The sequence below is a fragment of the Jaculus jaculus genome, chromosome 5, assembly GCF_020740685.1.
Source record: "Jaculus jaculus isolate mJacJac1 chromosome 5, mJacJac1.mat.Y.cur, whole genome shotgun sequence".
NCBI classification, from domain to species: domain Eukaryota; kingdom Metazoa; phylum Chordata; class Mammalia; order Rodentia; family Dipodidae; genus Jaculus; species Jaculus jaculus.
This window is the reverse complement of record NC_059106.1, coordinates 13335642-13356928: the sequence shown is the minus strand read 5'-3', so window position 1 is coordinate 13356928 and position 21287 is coordinate 13335642.

The following is a 21287-nucleotide window of genomic DNA, read 5'->3' as shown; positions in this document are numbered from 1 at the left end:
TTCTGAAGAGATAAATTGACAAAACTGTCAAGATAAATAGGACCAAGACTTGATAATTTTGAAAGTTCTCAGCCTCCTCTTAAGTGGCAGTGCATGTTAATCTTGAAAGACAACTTCCAAGCACTCTGAGAAAATTGCACAAATGAGAAAAGCCAAGAATGTGATTATAAATCTTTTACTAAAATCTCAGGGAGATCAAAAGATCAGAGTACCCAGCCACACAAAGGACCATTTCAAGTAACTAAGAGTGTGCTTCATGGCTTTTTCTTCACCAAACCACAAGGCCTCTAGGAAAATTAAATGTGTCGTTCCTCAGTTGTATGAACCGAAGCCAAAATCAAATCAAGAATTCTTTAAAACAAATCTGTGGACAAAGGTCTGTCTAATAAAGTGACCCTCCAGGAAAATTCATGGAAGGTCTACAGATCTTTCAGAAGAGATACTTCCATCTTGGGTGAAAAAGAGAGGACAAACTAAGAGAAGTCCACTGTAACCCCATCTCCACAGGGAGGAAAGCAAGGTGGTAAAACTACTCACCTTCAAGCTTCTGTTTTCAGATGGCAGAAATCACTGTGGAGATTCAAAACTCATCCAAGTGCTGAAAAGTGACAGTGAGGTGCTCAGCACTGAGATGTCTCTATCACCCCCTCCAAGTCTCAAAGACCATTGCAAAAGAAGTGGTGGAAATAATGTAAGAGCCGAAGGAAGGGGAGGAGTGCTTTGCAATACTATGGTCATGGTATTCATGACTTCGTAACAGCAGATGCTATCTATGCAAAACCTGCACAGTAGGAGGGAAAAAAAATAATGACATCAAAATAGAAGAAAGACTGGTTGGAAAGAAGGATTTCAGTGGAAGTGATGTATGGCAAGGGAAAAATAGAGGGTGATGAGAAGGGATTAGGATGATGGTATATTGTCTATATGTATGGAGGTTGTCAATAAAAAGTTGAGAAAATAAACTATTCAGCTTCATGGTGTGAACTTTAAAAAGGAAGAGTGTCTTCCATGGTGAGACAGAGATTCCAGAAACAGCTCATAGAGTTATATGGAATTATTTCAAAAGTTTAAAACCTGTCAAAAACCTGTCAACATTTTTCCAACTAATTTTTATTCTTATGGATCAACACTGTGGTCCACCATTATGTTTTTTTGTGGACAAATAGATTCTTTTGACCTTCTATGCTACTATTTGAAATAAGAATATTTATAGTTGCTTTAACTACCCCCATGAGTGTGTGTTGGATGTGTTGTGGAAAGATATGACCAAGGACAGTGTTTTTCTTTTCTATAAAGATATTTTTCCACATCCATTTCATGCATTGTTCCTCATAAGAAATCTGCTGTTATCCTTTATCATATTTCTCTGCACAAACATGTCTTTTTTTTTAAATTTTTATTAACATTTTCCATGATTATAAAATATATCCCATGGTAATTCCCTCCCTCCCCACCCCCACACTTTCCCATTTGAAATTCCATTCTCCATCATATTACCTCCCCATTACAATCATTGTAATTACATATATACAATATCAACCTATTAAGTATCCTCCTCCCTTCCTTTCTCTTCCCTTTATGTCTCCTTTTTAACTTACTGGCCTCTGCTACTAAGTATTTTCATGCTCACACAGAAGCCCAATCATCTGTAGCTAGGATCCACATATGAGAGAGAACATGTGGCGCTTGGCTTTCTGGGCCTGGGTTACCTCACTTAGTATAATACTTTCCAGGTCCATCCATTTTTCTGCAAATTTCATAACTTCATTTTTCTTTACCGCTGAGTAGAACTCCATTGTATAAATGTGCCACATCTTCATTATCCACTCATCTGTTGAGGGACATCTAGGCCGGTTCCATTTCCCAGCTATTATAAATTGAGCAGCAATAAACATGTCTTTTTAAATGACTGCTTTTCAAATATTTTTCACTCCTGTTTGTTTTATGCAATTTGATTAAGGTGTATCTTCTTTTTTTTTTATTTATTTATCTGAGAGTGACAGACACAGAGAGAAAGACAGGTAGAGGGAGAGAGAGAGAATGGGCGCGCCAGGGCTTCCAGCCTCTGCAAATGAACTCCAGACGCATGCGCCCCCTTGTGCATCTGGCTAACGTGGGACCTGGGGAACCGAGCCTCGAACCGGGGTCCTTAGGCTTCACAGGCAAGCGCTTAACCGCTAAGCCATCTCTCCAGCCCAAGGTGTATCTTCTTGTTACCTTTAACCTTTTCGTGTATTGTGTGTGTGTGTGTGTGTGTGTGTGTGTGTGTGTGTGCATATGTATGTGCATAATGTATGTGTGTGCATGAGCATGCATGTGTGTGCACATGATATATGTGTGCACACGTGAATGATGCATGTGTGTGTGTGATATGTGTACACACATGCATGCATGTGACATGGGAGCTTGCTGAGCTTCTTGGACCTGTGAGTTTGGAATTACTATGCAGTTTAGACATTTTTTAGACATTCTTTTTTTCTATTTTTCCCTCCTGTATTCTTTTTTTTTTTTTTTTTTCCTCTTCTGGGGAACCATTACAAGTTCTTACAATGAAATTACCTTGGTTTCCTTACAATTACCTGATGCTCTATTCATTTTTTAAATGATTTTATCTCTTTGTATTTCATATTGGATAGTTTGCATCACATGTTTTTGGTGTGTGACTTTTCCTTAGGGAAATGGGGACAAACACCTGTTTACAAGAGAAAGGGCACCGATGACAGGTCAAAGAGGCCAAACCACCCAAGCTCAGCTGAGTTCACTGACTCACTTACAGGAGAAGGAGTGACTCAGAAGCAGCTGTATCACCAAGAAGCCCACTCCAGCATGTGAGACAGCTCACAAACCTGATTACCGGGAGCTCCTTGTAGGATTTGAGGCAGCATGACCCATGGGAGGATCTCCTCTCCCAGCAACTGTTACTGCATCCCAAGCCTTGGGGAAGTGTCTTGCACACTTTAAACCTTCATGAACTTTCTGAAGCTTACACGTTTCATTTACTTCCTGTGCCTTGCATATTTCCTAATCTTATTAGTCACTCTTTTTCCTCCAGAAAGAAATGTTTCAATCACCTCTCAAATGTATCAAAATTTTATTTGAATATATCTAATCTGATAATTATACTACCACATGTATTTTCATCACAAACATTGCAGTTTTGATCTCTGGAAGTGTAATTCAGGCCTTTTAAAAATAATTTCCTTTAAATTATTTTTAAGCCATAGAATAAAGTTTTAATCTGCTTTTCTGCTAACATATGCCTTTGTTCTAGCTCACTTGTTTAAAAATTTTTATTTTTTAGAGAAAGAAAATTGGCATGCTAGGACCTTAGCTACTACAATCAGGCCCCAGATGCTTGTGCCATCTAAAGGGCATGTGTGACCTTGTGCTTGCCTCATCTGTGTGTCTGGCTGAGGGTGGATCTTAGGGAGTCAAACATGGGTCCTTAGACTTCATAGGCAAGTGCCTTAACTTCCAAGCCATCTCTCTAGCTCCATTTTTTGATATATTGCTTTATCTCATTACTATATGCAATACTTTTCTCCTTTTGCACATAACAAGTAATTTTTGTTTTTGAGGTAGGGTTTCATTGTAGCTCAGGCTGACCTGGAATTCACTGTGTAGTCTCAGGATGGCCCTGAACTCATGGTGATCCTCCTACCTCTGCTTCCCAAGTGTTGGGATTAAAGGCGTACACACCATGCCTGGCCCCAAACAACTTTTGTGCTTGAATTATGTCTGCTATCTTTCTGGTTTCTGGATATTACTATATTCTTATGCTACTCTCGACCTTAATTCTGTACTACAGTTGTGTTGCTTGGAAACATATTGAGATTTTTAGGTTTTCCAAAGTCCACTACTTGCATTCTTGCTCTGTTTTATGAACTAACTATGAGGTAAACTGTCTTCTTCTGCCACATGCTTCGACTGTGATGTAGTGGCTTGCCACTGGCCCAGAGCAATAGGGCCAACATATAACGAAGTGTAGGAAATCAGATATGATGGTGGCTCGTTTCCAATATATATGTATAGAAGTACTTCTCACAAAGCTCAAGTTTACAGGCTTAACTGACCAGAGATAATGAGCACTCCATTCAGGTTCCTTTGTCCAGAGTAGGAATTTATAGGATGGGAAGAAGCTCGGAGCGTACTTGGGTCTGTAGATATCCAAGTCCCCAAACATAGTTAAAAACCTCATGTCCTCAGAAAGCAGGATCAGAACCAAGGTCAGCTAATCCAAGAGGCTAAAGAAGCGCCAGATACTCAGGGTGGGGTTACATTAGAACACAGGGAAGACTTGGGCCTCCCCAAGGGTCAGCCACTGGGGTAGAGTGGTGGGAGGGGTGACAGACCTCTCCCCTCAGGACTAGAAAAGCTACAGCCTGGGCTCGGGCAGCCCACTGTCACTGTGCTTTTTTCTGGTCCACGCTCAACCTTGTAAGACTGAGTGAAAATCAACTTCAGTCTCTTTATTAAGAGAAACGGATATTTCTAATGGAACTGAACCCTCTAAAACTATGAGCTAAAACAAGGCCTTTCCCCTTTAAGCTGATTATCTCAGGCTTTTTGTTACAGTAACAGAAAAGCTAAACCATTACCACTTCAAATGTCCCTTAACCGCTACTGAGTAACAGATATTGTGTATAAAAGGACACCAGAAAAAGAAGTACTTCCGACACACAGCATACCTTTTCTTCTGTCAAACTCCAAAATTGGTAGCCTTACTCCCTCTGATATATATCAGCCTTGGTCTAACTTTTGACTTAGTTTGATTTAGTTTTCCACTACCTTCAAATGTTTTGAGACAGACGCTTTTCCTCCTTTAGGTTTGAGAATTTCAACACTTGAGAGAGAGAGTACAGAGATTTCTTTACACTTGAGCACAAGGCTGACTATTTTGCAAACCAAAGGAGATGTTTCTCGGCCACATAGCTGCCAGGCTCTCTGGTGAGCTCTTTGCTTTCTGGCCCTTTCTGGGTTTCTGATATCTAAAAGCTGGTCCCCCATCGATGTCCTTGATGGTTGATAGAGATCTGGGTGACCTGCTCTCTTCTCTCCTGTCCCACCCTCCACCTTTAGGCACCAGCTATCTTGTATTTTGAGGAAAGTCTTCAGACTGCATGGTGGCTCTCTCTCCTTTCTTATCTCAGCCTTCAGCACATCGCCCTTGAACTCAGCAGAACCCTGAGTCAAAGAGCTGGTGCACACCTACAGTTTTGTTCTGTGACTAGGGCTCCTGCCCTCCTAATTTTTCTTTTGTATTATTATTTATTTATTTGAGAGTGGAAGACACGGAGAAAAGGGCAGACAGAGAGAGAGAGAAAAAAAATGGGCCCGCCAGGGGCCTCCAGCCACTGAAAACAAACTCCAGACGCATGCGCCCCTTGTGCATCTGGCGAACGTGGTCCTGGGGAATCGAGCCTCCAACTGGGGTCCTTAGGCTTCACAGGCAAGCACTTAACCACTAAGCCATCTCTTGCCATTCCATGGCCGGGCTCTCCCTTTCCATGAATTCATGGATTGGGTTGCAAGAGAGATGCAACAGTCAATTTCCATTTCCTACATCATCATATCTGGAAACAAAGGTGCCCTAAACCTTTCTTGGGCCCCTGATCATAAGAAATGAAAGCATGTGTTTCTCTCAGGGGAAATTCCACCACTTACTCTCACGGAGTCCGCCTGCATAGAGGCCAGAAGGGCCTGGTTAGGCAGCTGGGGATCACTAAATCTGGAGGGAGACTTAGGGAGCACCATGTCAGCTCTCTGGCAGGCTTCTCTGTTGAGCACACTCCCACCAAGGCTGCTTATGGGGCTGAAAAATATTTGGGGGTATGTGTGTGACCTTCACCATGTCTTACTGTAGTTAACCCAATCATTCCCACAGCACAGTGGGCCCATTCTTTTCAAAATTATACACATGGAACCAAACCACCACCTGAGAACTTTCCCATGTGCCAGCCAGTGCCATCTGCTCTGTCTCACGCTACAAATTGTCATTTATAGGATGTCATCAGTTTGTAAAATGAGTGAGTCCATCTGAACCCAGCATTTCTGGTCCTATTCAATACTAGGCTGTTCAACTGAGGCTCACGTGCTTCTGGTTTCTTTGTTTTGTTTTGTTTTTAAACACACAGCCCTGGTAGTTTTTGTTTGGTTTTTATCCTTGGTCGCCAGTGGTGGCAATGAAAGTCTGGAGAAAGCCCAGTTCATAGTAACAGAAAAACACTCTTTCATAATGACCTTTTTTATATCCTTAAAAGCAGGACTTACAAGCTCCTGAATAATTCATCATTTTACTGGGCAAGTGGAAATATACTGTGGTTGATGCAGTTACATAAAGTCATGTTTGTTGCTTCCTCACAGAGGTTGTAGGCACTAAGAGGAAACATGTGATTGTTTTTGCCTGTTTATAAGGTGCACGCTACCACATTCTGTGACTGTTACTAACGGGTGGCGTGGTCCGTCTCTGAAGTATCACTGCAGCACACGGGAACTTTCTCTCTGACTTTAGTTGTCCTGCTTGTGGTTGACCATTTTAATTTCTTTCTCCAAAGAACTGACAACAGTTTACTGAGAATCGCAGTGATCTCGGCGGTAGCGATGCAGCGAATATCATGTGCAGAGCAACTATTAAAAGTCAGGCACTGCACCAGGTCTTTTATTTATCTTATCTTACTAAACTTCAAATGACTCCAGTTATCAGGTTCCAAGTTATTGGCCCACTTTTCCCAAGAGGAAGCTGCAAGCACGCCAAGGACACGGAGCTCGCGTGGGTGTGAAGCCGGGTGGGCCGGACTCCAGGGCCTGCGCTCCCTGCGGCCGCTCCCGCCTCGGGGAAGCCAAAAGCGGTGGCTTGGCCCCTCTGCGAATGGACCTGAAGTTGGCAAGAGCAGAAGGTCTGAGGGAAGAGGGACTTACTCCTTGCAGAAAGTAAGGAGGACACTGCAGAAAATTACCAGACCAGTGTCGCCCTGAGCCAGCAATGCAAGGCTGGGAAACTCATACATATTCTTTTTTTTTTTTTTGGCTTTTTGAGGCAGGGTCTCACTGGGGTCCAGGCTGTCCTGGAATTCACTATGTAGTCTCAGGGTGGCCTCGAACTCATGGCGATCCTCCTACCTCTGCCTCCTGAGTGCTGGGATTAAAGGTGTGCGCCGCCACGCCCGGCTTTCATGCATATTCTTAATCGCCATCACAGAAGAGGGAGGCACATTTCTGAGCATGCTCAGTTCACTGACATGCTTCCCCACATGTTCAATGAAACGAGATGGGAAGACCTCTGGGGAGATAACATAGCATTGTAATAGGCAAGAAAATAAATGTCACCTAAAAGGAATAAATCAGAATGACTGGATGCTCTTGGCTTGTCCCATGAAGAAGGTTTCTGTGGAGAATCTTATTTATAACCAAGCAACTTTAGAGTCATTTAAAGAGACAGCAGCAGCTTTTCCTTGAGAACACCTGCCAAGCCGAGAACACAGAGACACACATTGCTTTCTCTCTCCTTCCTTTCTTCACAAGTCATGGCTTCATTGATTAAGATTATTCTTCGTGCCAGGCATGATGGCACACACTTTGAATCCTAGCATTCAGGAGGTTGAAGTAGTGAGTTTGAGGCTATCATGGGCTATAGAGTGAGCTCTAATCAGCCTGGGCTCCAGGGAAATCCTGTCTCAAAAAAAAAAAGACAAAAAGCAATTCCTCTCTGTATTAGTCAACGTTTTTATTACTATAATGAAACCTCAAAGGCAGGGTATTTTAAGAAACAACCAAGTGGTCTATTTAGCTCACAGTTTTGGAGGCTAGAATTCCAAACAACATGATACAGGTTCTGGCAAGGGCCACCTTGGCTGCATCTGTCATCATGAGAACACAAGTGTACCCACGTGTCTGTGTGACGTCTCTTCCTCTCCTTCTAAAGCCAGCATGATTTTACTGTGAGGGCTTTACCCTAATGAACTCATTTAACATAGCCAGTTCCAAACACCGTTATCAGACTAAGTGTCCACCTTCTGGATACCATGTCTATTAGCCTCTGAGGCTTCTTGCCTGAGCTCCAGGAGACAAACCTTATTACTCTTCTATCCTGGCTATGGTGGTTTGAATCAGATGTCCCCCAGCAACTCATGTGTTTTGAACGTTTGGTCCCTAGCCGGTGGCAGTTCAGGAGGGAGTCTTGTTGGGAGGTGATAGGTTGCTAGGGGAAGGCGTGGACGTTCCATAGTCTAGCTCCCTTGCCAGAGTCCAGCTCACTCTCTTGCTGCTGTTTTCTACCAGCTATGGCAGAGGTGATGTCCAGCCTCTGAGCTACCATTGCTTCATACCATCATGAAGCTTCCCTCAAGACGGTGAGCCAAAATAAAACCTGCCCCCAGCAGTGGCTCTTTTCCAGCAGCAGAAAAGTAATTATACTACCGGTCGAGTTGAACACTTACCTAAGGTAGAATGGTGGAGGGTAATCTAGGGTCTTAAAATTTGCTGCCCCCTACTTTATGACTTCAGCCACACCATTCCCTGCAGCCTTGCTCCTGACAAGTCACCCTCCAGCAGACACAGAGAAGGGAAGAGGAGAGAACCCACTCTCTGCGTCGACCATATGAAAGCTCTATCAAAGTGCCTACCAGAGTCTACAGCGATAACGCTCATGTCTGGATGAGACAGGGGTTTGGGGAGACATCCAGGGTCATGGGAACATTCTAAATATTGTTCTTGTGCGTTGGCTAGATGGATATTTACCTTTGTCAAAGATGTGGAACTGTTCACTAAAGATCTATTTTATATATAAAATTTTATATATAAAATTACAACTCAATAAAACTTTCCAAGTAACATTATTTTTTAAAAAGGCTACCTTTAGAGCTGGGCATGATGGCACATGCCTTTAATCCCAACACTCAGGAGGCAGAGGTAGGAGGATCGCCATGAGTTCGAGGCCACCGTGAGACTACATAGTGAATTCCTGGGCTAGAGTGAGACCCTACCTCGAACCGCCCCCCTCAAAAAAAAATGCTACCTTTAGGGCTGGAGAGATGGCTCAGTGGTTAAGTGCACTTCCTTTGCAAGCATGAGGGCCTGAGAAAACTTTTGAGATCACTTGAGTTCAAGTCCCAGGACTCACAGAAACAGCTGGCATGGCCATGCACATCTGCACATCCTGTTGGAAGCAGAGACTGGAAAATTGCCAGGGCTCATGAAAAACAAACGGCAAGCTCTGGGATTAGTAAGAGACTCTGGCTCAGTAAGAATGGGTGGAAGAATGGAGGGGGACCCCCTGGCCATTGTGGGCAAGCACACCTACTGTGGGCAAGCATACTGGCACCACCTGGGCACAGACATGTGCCCCCCAACACACACACACACACACACACACACACACACACACACACACACACATGTGCACACGTGGCTACTAAGTGCTAAGCTTCTGTCTTTGTCAGCACGTTGCTAGCCCCACCGAGCCCATCAGCTTCAGCTGTGCCCTCACCCTAGCTTGCTGGTTGCTGACCTAATGGGGAGGGCTTGTCAAGCTCTGAGAGCTGTGGCTCAAAGGCACCCAGCTTAGAAGGTCTCCAGAGGAAAGGGGGCCCTACAGAGGCGCCTGCAATAGGCCAAGCTTTACGGCTGGGGTTCTGTCCCTGTCGTGGTCCCAGGAGGCCAGGCCAGCCCACAACAGGCTCTTCTAATATAGGACAATCAACAGGCAGGGCAGCGGCCAGTGAGCTCCCCGACAGCTGGCTATGGGCTCGACCATCATGACAGGAGAAATTCCACAGCTCTTCTTCTTCCCTTCCCACAAAGCCCCCACTCTCAGAAACAGGAAGCCAGCCACAAGCATCCTCAGGCTGCAAACCAAGCCCATTTCCCCCAGGTCCTGGCAAGAGTGGCCTGGAGGGCTGGGTATACTGTGCCATGGCATCGCAGCCCGGCCACAGGGCATCAGAAGTCCCAGGAACAGCCTGTCTTCTGTCTCTTCCTGCCATCTCCCAAGGGGCTTGCCTTTGATCTTACCACAAAGAGCTCGGGCCCATTCTAAACCTGTTTATGCTCTAAGGACAAGCGTACAGACAAAAGTAATTAGAGATGGACATTGAATGGCTTAGTCCAGCTCCCCAACAAAACACAGAAGGGGTCAGTGTGAGCCAAACAGAGGCAGCAGGTTTCGCTTCAGCCTGCCCAGGGTGTGGCTTTGCTGCGCCTAAGGTCCTCTCCTTGGAGCACAGTACCTCCGTGAAGGCCACTTCAACAACTCTTGGCCCCTTTATCTGTTTCAAGCCTCCCCTTTCATGCTTTCCCACGTCTTTGCAAGCCTCTAGCTCTTGTTTCAAATGCCCAGTGAGCTCCAGACTTCTACTTCTCTCTCTGACATTGATACCTTAGTGAGAATTTCCTTCTAAAAAATCCAGTTAGAGCCTAAATTCCATGAGTATAGTATGTCAAAGATATAGATGAGCACTTCTGTGTCTTCCCACAATATCAGACTTTATTAAATAACAATAAATACCTGAGCATGGTGGCACATGCTTTTAATCCTAGCACTCAGGAGGCAGAGGTAGGAGGATCACTGTGAGTTCGAGGCCAGCCTGGAACTACAGATTGAGTTCCAGGTCAGCCTAGATTAGAGTGAGAACCTAATTTTAAAAAAAAAGAAAGAAAGAAAGAAAGAAACAGAAAAAAATAACAATAACTTGGTAAGCCATATAAGATTCACTCACTAAAACTTGCAAATAGTCCCGATTTTCCTTGATAGCTGGCCTAGACAAACCTAGGTTCTTTCATTCCATTTCATTCCAATTTAACTGCTCAGTCCCCAATATATATGAATGGTTACAAAGTGTTAGAGAGACTTTGCAGGGGAATTGAAAGACTTCAAGAATGTCTTACCATCAACCAAAAGCTGATAGGAGCAGAGATTCTCTGGATTCCATTACAAACCTGAGACAGCTGCAGGGTCAAAACCCGGGGTCAAAGGTGAGCGGGCCTCTGAGCGGAGTCAAGCTGCCCAGGCAAGGCATGCGACCATGGGCCACAGAGAACGAGTGTGGAATAAGGTCCAGATGGGTGGACAGGCAGATGGACAGATAACAATTAGAGTCGTTCACATCAGAAGTAGGGATCAAGTAGAGCTGAAGTCCCAGGGACAGTTGGAAAATTTCTTCCCGTTTGTCCCATGACACACATCAGGTGGCCAGTTGACCAAGTCAATGGGAACGATTAGCACTGTGGTATTAGGTATCCTCTCCATGAGGCACAGACAGATATCTTGCATCCTTTCTTTGATCTGGTATATTCAATATTCAGTAAGCTCTCAGACCTGTTGCATTGTCTTTCGATGTTTTGAGGTAGGGTCTCACTCTAGCCCAGGCTGACCCGGAATTCACTCTGTAGTCTCAGGGTGGCCTCGAACTCACAGTGATCCTCCCTCCTGCCTCTGCCTCCCAAGTATTGGGATTAAAGGCGTGCTCCACTCTGCCCGGCTTATCTTCTTAATCTTCTCACCCGTGAGCCCATATGGTTCCAGTGAAAATACACAGTGGCACTCCTCAGCTTCAGAGAGACGTTATCACAAGCCCGTGCTTCCCGTGTGGTGCTGCACAGATGGTACTGTTTACATGAATGCCAAGGTTTACATTGGCTCTGCCTCCGTGTTTACACTCAGAATGGAGGCAAATGCTACTTGGGAAGTGGAGTCCCTCAGGGCGAGGCCCAGCCTGGAAGCCACTGTTCTACACAATATGGAGTAACTCAGCGCAAATGCTCCTGCTATGGGAAGACAGACGTACGTTAAAGCAGTTGTCACCACACTGGAGCTGGGGAAGAAGGCAGGACCCATCAAAGCATTCCAAACTGTCGTACGCTATGAAATTCATGTTCTAGAAAATGGAAAGCACTGAATTCACATATCCACTCTACCAGGTTTAGGTGGGTTTTTCTTGTGGGCGTTGTATTGTCCTAACATACCCTATCCCTTGTCTGATTTCTTCTTGTACAACAGCGTATTATCTTGTGATAGCAACTACATTCTCCTAGGATCTATGGACTTTTATGCTTAAACTACAAGGAAAGGGACTGGAGGTATTGCTCACTGGCTAAAGGTACTTACATGTAAAGCCTGACAGTCTGGGTCCAATTCCCAAGTACCCACCTGGAGCCAGTTGCCCAAAGTGATGGGTGCATCTGGAGTTTCTTTGCGACACCAAGAAGCCCTGGCATGCCTATTCTGCCTGTCTGCCTTTCTCTCTCTCTCAAATAAATAAGTAAATATATTTTTTGAAAAATTAAAAAAAATTAAACTGCAAAGAAATATTGAAATCAAAGAGATTCTTTCACGAGTAACTAAGTATGCCATCACCAATGATCCCAGTAGCCTGGCTTTTAGTTACCAGGAAGGAGTACAAATGAGCCATATTGACTTCTCAGCTCTGTGCCCGGAAGCTGGCACCAAGACCGAGGTCAAGAGCACAGGCGGCATCTTCATTACCACGGGGCAAGCCTCCAGCCACACCCACCAGAGCGGAGCCTTCTGGTCTCCAACAACTCTATGCACTTAGGATTATCATTAATTTTCTCTCCGTGAAGCGCTTCTGATGAATGCAAGGGCTGTGGGCTAAAACTGTCTCAGCGCTCCTTGATAAATGGTCCTGTGTTCCGTTTTTTAAAAGTATCCTTAGAGATCGTCCAACTTCCTGCCTCTTCCTGAGAAGGAACCAGGCTTGCGCTGCCTTCAGAGAGGGAGAATTCAGTCTTTTTGGTATGAAAGCTTCCTGAAATTTGGAAGGAGAGGCTCCAGGGACACTTTGGAGTCTGGAAACCTGGCGGCTGGCTACAGTGATAGAGGGATCATTATTTGCTACAGACTCAGCTCTACCAGCTAATGTGGCCACGGCTTCTATTGCTCCACTCCATTTTCTACTGGCACAGAATTGTGGTTTTCCTGGGGAGGCATGCTCATGAGAGTGGTGAGGCCAACTTCAGTCCTCAGACCCTGCCATCTGTCTCTGGTTCACCAGGCTAGCTGGCCCACCGGCTTCCAGAAGATTCTTCTATCTCTGCCTCCCTTCCCACCATAGGCATAGTAGGACTTACAGATGCCTGCTATAGCATGCAGCTTTTATGCAGGTCACAGGGACCTGAACTCGGGTACTCATGCTTAGATGGAAAGCACTTTATCTGATGCATCATCTCCCGGGCCCCAGCCTTTTAATTTTACACGAGCTCCTCCAAGCCATGCTGACCCCAGGGCCCAGTGCCCTTTCAATTTCCTGTGGTGCAGTTCACATGGCCCAGGGGGCACCTGACGGAACATGTCCTCTTGACTCTGGCCTAGCTGATCACACTGGCTGGGGGCATGAGTTCTCTTAGACGCCTTGAGTGGGGACCCAGCGCTTTAAAGCCAGAGTGGCCCCAGTGAGCTTGGTGTCAGTGTCTGCCAGAGAAGGAAGGGCAGGCAGGCTCCACGTGGAAATGGCTTTGAGCAGCCGGTGAGTCCTTGCACAAAGGTCTGGGCAGTATCTTTTGAAGCCACAGGGACTCTGGATCGCTTGTTGTCAAGCCCTGACGTTTTAATTGGCTCTTTGCCATGAGCTAGAATGGGCTGTGAATGTGTCCAGGGTGTTGAAACAATGCCTTCTATGTGGGGCCTTTTTAAAGGAGGGCTCTGGGGCTTCAAACACAGCGACTTCCTGTAGCTCGGGAGCCTGCTGTGCCCTGTCTCTCTGCCACTGTCTGGGCCCCCCACTTCTAGCCAATGTCCACCGGCATCTGCTGTGGTGTTTTCAGCCTGTTAGTAGGCATTTGCAAATAATGCTGCGTGCTTCTGCTCACAGCGTAAGAAAGGCCAACGTATGTGGCCTGGCATTGTCCACCATCTGCCTACACACCACACCGGCGGCCCCAAATAACACTGCCACAGATGGCCAATGCGGCCCAGTAGAATAGCTCTGAATACAGACAGAAAGGCTCCTGAATTCCCATAGGGGCCAAAAGATTTCAGATGCAACAATCACACCATGGATCCAAGGGAATCATGGTTTTGTGTTTGATCCATCATCCAAATGAATGCTGATGCGCTGGGTACCAGGGCATAACAGTTCTGGGCATAAGGGTCCAAAGTACGCTCTAGACATAAACTGTGCAGCAACACAATGCCTCATTCTCCAGGCCACAGGGTATCTCAATAACGTTCTGCAGACTATCCTGGCTAAGTAAGAGTTGCTAGGTAGCTAATGGGAAGCTCTGGCCTTGGAGAAAAGCCAGGAGTTTCTTTGGGTGAGCTGGAAGTTCAATGCATTTTGGTGTAGATAAAGGAACTGACTCATTCACTTTCTGACCCTAACATTCTCCCAGATCCTTGCCGGGCACGCTCTGAATTGGAAGTTGGTGTTATTAGAAATTTTCTAGTTGTGTTTTGTTTGGTCTGGTTTTTTGTTGGCGTTGTTTTGTTTTTTGTTTTTGAGGTAAGGTCTTGCTTAGTCTCAGGTTGAACACATGGCAATCCTCCCACCTCTGCATGTGCCACAACACCTGATGTTTTCTTTTTGGTTTTTGTTTTTAATTATTTTTATTTATTTATTTGAGAGGCTGAGAGAGGGAAAGAGGCAGACACAGAGAGAGAGAAAGAGAGAGAGAGTGGGAGTGCCTGGGCCTCTAGCCACTGCAGACAAACTCCAGGTACATGCGCCATCTGGCTAACGTGGGTCCTGGGGAATTAAATTTGGGTCCTTTGGCTTTTCAGGCAAATGCCTTAACCGCTAAGCCATCCCTCCAGCCCTATTTTTGTATTTTTTAAAACAATATATATTTAACATATATTTTATATGTTTTTATATATTTACATATATGCAAATATATATATGCATATGTGTCAATATATTTTACATATTGAGAGAGAGGGAAAGAGGTAGAGAGAGAGAGAATGGGCATACAAGGGTTTCTAGCTACTGAAAACAAACTCTAGATACATGCACCTCCTTTGTGCATCTGGCTTTAAGTGGGTACTGGGGAATCAAACCCAGGTCCTTTGGCTTTACAGTCAAGTGCCTTAACCACTAAAACATCTCTCTAGCCTTTTTTTTTTTAAAGAAAGATACACAGGGATATAAGAATCAAGAGAAGATGTGTAAAATTCTACCTATCCCATTTCTACCAGAGCTTCTCCTGCCTGGCTTCTCTCATAGATTGAGTAGGATTTGTTTTGAATAGTTTTTACTTCCTAAAGATTGCCACTTAAGGACAACCCTGAAGGTTCTGGAATAAACAGCATCAAAGCTCATTCCCTGTTCTAACATGCTAGGTTTGGGACTTGATCACTATAATGCTCAGGGACACAGGGACATAAATCATATCGTTTGAACTCTCACAGAGGGACAGGTAAATACATCCTATGGCTGTGGCTAGGAGTTGGCAGGGGCTTGCATCCTGTGACATGTCACTTCAGGCCAGGTAGGTGGCCGTAGAGCTGAAAGAAGATTACATTGTTCAGAAGAGAGAGAAGGAGTTAGACCCATGGCCTTGCAGAATCTCCGGCTTCAAGGAGGAAAAGCACTCAGATGTTGAACGCTCAGCTCAGACTCTTCGGGCTGGGGGTGGAGGTCCCGGGTTCCCACATTCCCACCTCTGCAGCCTCTAAAGTAGTTGTTAGGCTGTTCCATCAGACTGGACACCCAGCAGGTGATGTGCTCTCATAGCAAAGGTAAGGACTTTTGCCTGAGAAATTCAGAAAATCTCACCGTTTTCCCTGACAGGCCCTGCCTCTGGCCTGCTAGATCCCATATCCCCTCATTAACCTTGATAAATCAATAGTTAGCCAATGCCAGATACGCTACAACTTTACCTCCCAAAGAACAATTTGACATTCTAGCAGTATTTATGATTCGTAAAGCTATTTCATTAAAAGATTAGTTTTAGGAAGCCCTTTGTCATATTCAACATCAAACAACTGATTCATCGGCTTGAAAAAAGAATTTTAATCAATTCTTTTGAACTTAGGTAGACACAAGGCTGCTTGTGGGAAGAGCTATCAAAAATGCTGTGTCATTGGGACATTGTGTTTTCATTCAGAGTTGGCCTCCATATATAAAAATTGTCATCACAATAGATCGCTTGTGCCCTTTCAAAAAGGAATTAAATTGTTCTGTGATGTGATCTACTTATTATTTTTACACTATTCTGTATTCAGTTATAAATGCTTTGTGAGGTTATAACTCCTCTTCATTACTGTAATGGTGCATAAATTCAAGACTCAAGGCCAGAACCACATGACATTGAGATAAGTCCACATGAGCCAGGCCTGGTGAGGCAAGCCTTTAATCCTAGCACTTGGGAGGCTGGGGTAGGAGGAATACAGTGAGTTCAAGGCCAGCCTGGGGCTACAGAGTGCATTCTAGGTCAGCCTGGGCTACAGTGAGACCTTGCCTTGGAAAAAATAATCCTGAGGTATGTCCATCTGACTGCTGAGGAGAACATGTGATTCAGAGGCCGAGGAATCTAGACTCAACACCACCGTGTCAGCACCAACCTTCAGCTACTTCTGGTTGAAACTTTGCTTAAGTGTCATGAAAAGACTCAGTAGACTGAAATGAGGTCTGGAGGGATGGCTAAGTGGTTCAAGGTGCTTTCCTGCAAAGCCTGACAGCCCAGGTTTGATTCCCCAGTACCCACGTGAAGCCAGATAGATGCACCAGGTGGCACATGCATCTAGAGTTTATTTGCAGAGGCAGGAGGCCCTGGCATACCCATTCATTCTCTCTCTCTCTCTCTCCCAAATAAATAAATAAATAGAATGAAATGAACTTGGGTTTGCACTACTTCTCAGTTGTGGGATCTTAGGCACATAACTAAAGCCCTCCAAGTCTCAGTTTTATCATCTCTAAAATGGGCCTCATTGATATTAGAGTACGTATTAGGTGTTCACTGAATTCTTCATCACCTGCATTATATATATATATATATATATATATATATATATATATATATATATATATATATATATGTGTGTGTGTGTGTGTGTGTGTGTGTGTGTGTGTGTGTGTGTGTGTATTATATATGCATATATATTATATATTTAATGATGAATGTGAATATAATTTCCAAGATTCTCAAAATTCTCCAGTTCTCAGGCCAGTGTAGCTCTGGCTTCCCCTTGTAGATTTCCAACCACACAGCTAGCCTCTGGTCCAGTGATGTTTCTCCTTGTTGCAGTGACTACAGCAGAGACCCCAGGAACTCATCACCAGACAGAATAGGAGGGCCCAAGTTCTGTAGAGGAGGCTAGAAGGGGAGGTCCCCAGTGAAGTCCAAAAAGGGGCCAAGATACAGGGGTGGGAGAGAGGTCAGGAGCAGTTCAGGCCCCGACTGGGCAGGGAGGGAGCCCGTGGAGTGGGGAGTGATGAGAAGTGACCTGTGTGTCCCATAGGAATGTGGGGTCTACACATTACGCTGATAAGCCACCCAGTTTCTGGTGCTTTGTTGAAACAGCCTTTATAGACCAAGATAGGGCTCCAAGAAGTTTATGCAGTGATATTTAAGAAACACGAGTTTGACAGGGCCGGGCAGAAAGTCTCTTACATTTTCCTCCTGAAAATCAAGACGATCCAAGCAATAGCTATAAGCAGAGATGCCCACCAAAAATTGCCTCGGGAGTCAGAGAAGCTGGTGGCCTTGCTTTTTGGGTCATGGGCTTTTCAGCCCAGAGTCAGCAGCACGTACCTGGGGACAGGAACTCGTTAGACCGTCATCTTGGTCACCGCCATTCATGTGACGTGGTTGGCAGCATTGGAAAGTGAGTGAAAGTTCCACCAGCATTCCATCTCGGGGATGTAGTTGTGAGGCATAAGTGTGGAGTCATCATGCCATGGAGTAACAGTGACACAGTGACACAGAAAGCTGTGAGTCGAGGAGGCAACGTTTCCTAAGCAACAAGGTGGCACTTGACCAATAAACTGCAACAGAGAAATCTGTTAAAGCAAGGTTTTCAGCATGTCTCCTCAACATATTTTTCCTGTGCATGTAATAAGCCACCACTGATGTGGAGATTAAAGAATACAGCCTGTATTAAGCCGGGCGTGGTGGCGCACACCTTTAATCCCAGCACTCAGGAGGCAGAGGTAGGAGGATCGCCGTGAGTTCAAGGCCACCCTGAGACTCCATAGTGAATTCCAGGTCAGCCTGGGCTACAGTGAGATTCTACCTCAAAAAGAACACAGCCTGTATCAAATTGTCTGTGTTTTCTTAAATATTTATTTTTGTTTTTGTTTATTTATTTGACAGAGAGAGAGGGAGAGAGCAAGAGGGAGAGAGAAAGAATGTGTCTGCCAGGGCCTCCAGCCACTGCAAACGAATTCCAGATGCATGCACCACCTTGTGCATCTGGCTAACATGGGTCCTGGGGAATCGAACCTGGGTCCTTTGGCTTTGTAGGCAAACGCCTTAACCGCTAAGCCAATCCTCCAGCCCTGTCTGTGGTTTTATATAGGATATGCTCACAGAAAAAAAATATCCCAAATGGAATTTTTGTCTGGTATCCTGTCAACCAATGCTCTAATCAAGGGGATTTCTACAAGACCCTCAAAGTCAGATTCTCCTCAGTAGCAGTTGACAGACTTGTGTCCTGAAACCTGGCTGGGGCCCCTCCAGATCCTGTCACAGGGAGCACTATGAACAGCAAGTCCAGCCATCTATGTGTTCAAGCTAGGCCTCTGGCTCCTGACATTCTCTCTGGTTTGAAAATTAGAAGCAACGGAGTTACCTGCGCATTGTGATGAGCCTGTGGAATCAGTGACAGGAATTTGAATGAGGGTTGGTTTCCACCAAGCCTGGAGAGTTGCCTGTCTGCTGGATAGCGTCTCACATTTTTCCTGCCCATCGGGGCTAAGTGAGGTGGCTCTCCCTAAAGCCCTCAAGCTCTTTTCACCAATTTGTGGTTCCTGTTGTGATAGCATGGACTCTAGCTTCACTTCATGTTGGCCACCATTCTTTAACCCACAGGTGACACATGAACGACCCCAACTACCGTCCCCTGAGCCAAGTTTTATTGAACTTAAGCTCAGAGAGAGGGAGATCCTTTGAGATGGACAAGCTTAATTGCACTCAGTCAATTCAATAAGAAACTATTTTGAAGCTGGCTATGGTGGCAAGCACCTTTAATCCCAGCCTTCGTGAGACAGAGGGGAGAGGATCGCTATGAGTTCTCAGCCAGCCTGGCACTAGAGGGTGAGTCCCATGTCAGCCTGGGCTACAGTGAGATGCTATCTCGAAAAACCGAGAGAGAGAGACTATTTTGAGTAACGAGAAAGTGCTCAGAGAAGAAGCAAAATTATTGCGATCTGAAAAGATTTCCTTATCCCAAGAGTTCAAGACAGGCTCATTTTCTCACCATGTTTCACTGCTGAGAAGCTTCTACTCCCGAAGTTGCTGAGTTGTATTAATTGATACACTTGCCAGGGGCATGGTCTTCCTCCATCAAAACTCACGCAGGAGTTTAATAGGAATGGCAATTCTTGGGCCCTGACTCAAGCCTGCTGAGTCAGAACTGTCATTTCCACAGGGTTCTCTAGTTAGCAGCACATGCCTGCAAGTTTGAGGAGTTCTGCTTTAAGGCGTTGTTAACTAGGGGTCCCTAAAGCAGCATGATCCCAGGGGTCACAGAGTCATTCCGCTAGGATCTGTGTCTACATCTCCCAGCATAAGCTTGGTCCTATGTTAACGCATGTGTCTACTTGGGTGAACTACTTAGTGAGGACGTGACTTCACAAAATGAGGCTGTGGTCACTGGTGCAGACCATACGTGGAACCCATTTTCCAAGACCTGAAATAGAAAATAAAAAGGTCTTCCAAGCAAATACTACAATGGAAATGGAATCCTTGGTTTATGTTGGGAACTAGCTGGACCTTAAAGGGAATCAAAGTCATCTTATGAACATTAGCTTTCTGGTGCCGATGGGAGAGGTGACAACCGGTAGAACATTCCAGCTTCTGGAAGTTCCAGGCAGAGTCACCCACATGGACTGCTGGGAGAAAAGTATTGTGGGCAGGCAGCTGGGTGCAGCCGATAGGAGGAAAGGGATTATTTCAGAGGCTGGGCATCACATCTTGCCTCAGCAGCTGGGAGAAAGCAACTCTGGCAAGGGGGCAACTAGGCCATGACACCCAAATCTCATTCCTAGCAACACATCTCCTTTACCAAGGCTCCACTTCCCACATGGCCACCAGATGGGGACCAAGCATTGAAAACATCTGAGTTTACAGGGGACATCTGATTCAAAGTACCACAGCCTCCTAAAACAGAACTGCTGTGTGGGGAACAAGCATTCAAACCCGAGTGTAAGCGGTGGGAGGGGGGGTGTATTGATTCAAACCACTGCAATGAGTTCATAGTGTTCACACACACTTATGAGTAATGCACTTACGGCTGTACCTGGCGTATGGTCAGCATAGCTATTATTATTATTTCATTTAATCTCAAATCTTATGCCCTGGCTGGAGAGATGGCTTAGTGTTTAAGGCACTTGCCTGAGAAGCCTAAGGACCCAGGTTTGATTCTCCAGTACCCAAGTTAGCCAGATGCACAAAGTGGCATATTTGTCTGGAATTTGTTTGTAGTGACTAGATGCCCTGGTGTACCCATTCTCTCTCTCTCTCTCAAATAAATAAATAAAAATAATACAAAAAACATAAACTTAGACTGGATGGATGGCTTAGCAGTTAAGGCATTTGCCTACAAAGCCAAAGGACCCAGGTTCCATTCCCCAGGTTCCATGTAAGCCAGCTGCACAAGGTGGCTCATGTATCTGGAGTTCATTTGCAGCATCTAGAGGTCCTGACATGCCTATTTTCTGTTTCTCTCTCCAATAAATAAATAAAATAAAATAAAAAATATTTTTAAAAAGCCTCATAAACTCATGCACTTGTTTCCACATAGAAGAAAAGGAGGACTTGGATTCTCATTAGCCACTAGGAAGTTTGGGCTGGTCTCCTCTGTACCTGTATCTCAGGGTTTAGGAAGCCCCAAAAGGAGAGCTATCAATTCTTGATAAGTGTAAGCCTAAAGTAGGGTGACCTGGGCTGCCCTGAGGCCACTGTCACACATGCTGGCCCTTCCCTAATGGAAGCCATGGGACAGCGGCATTATGCTCTTCCCAGGCCAACAGGAATTAGTCTCGGGGAAAGCGTGTGGGTTTGTTTGAGGACGGCTCATGCTGTGCTGTGCTGTAAAGGCCTGTTGCAGGCGCTTGCTCAGTTCCCCACAGCCTAGCAATGCCAAGTTCAGCCCATGGTCAGATTCTATTGAACCT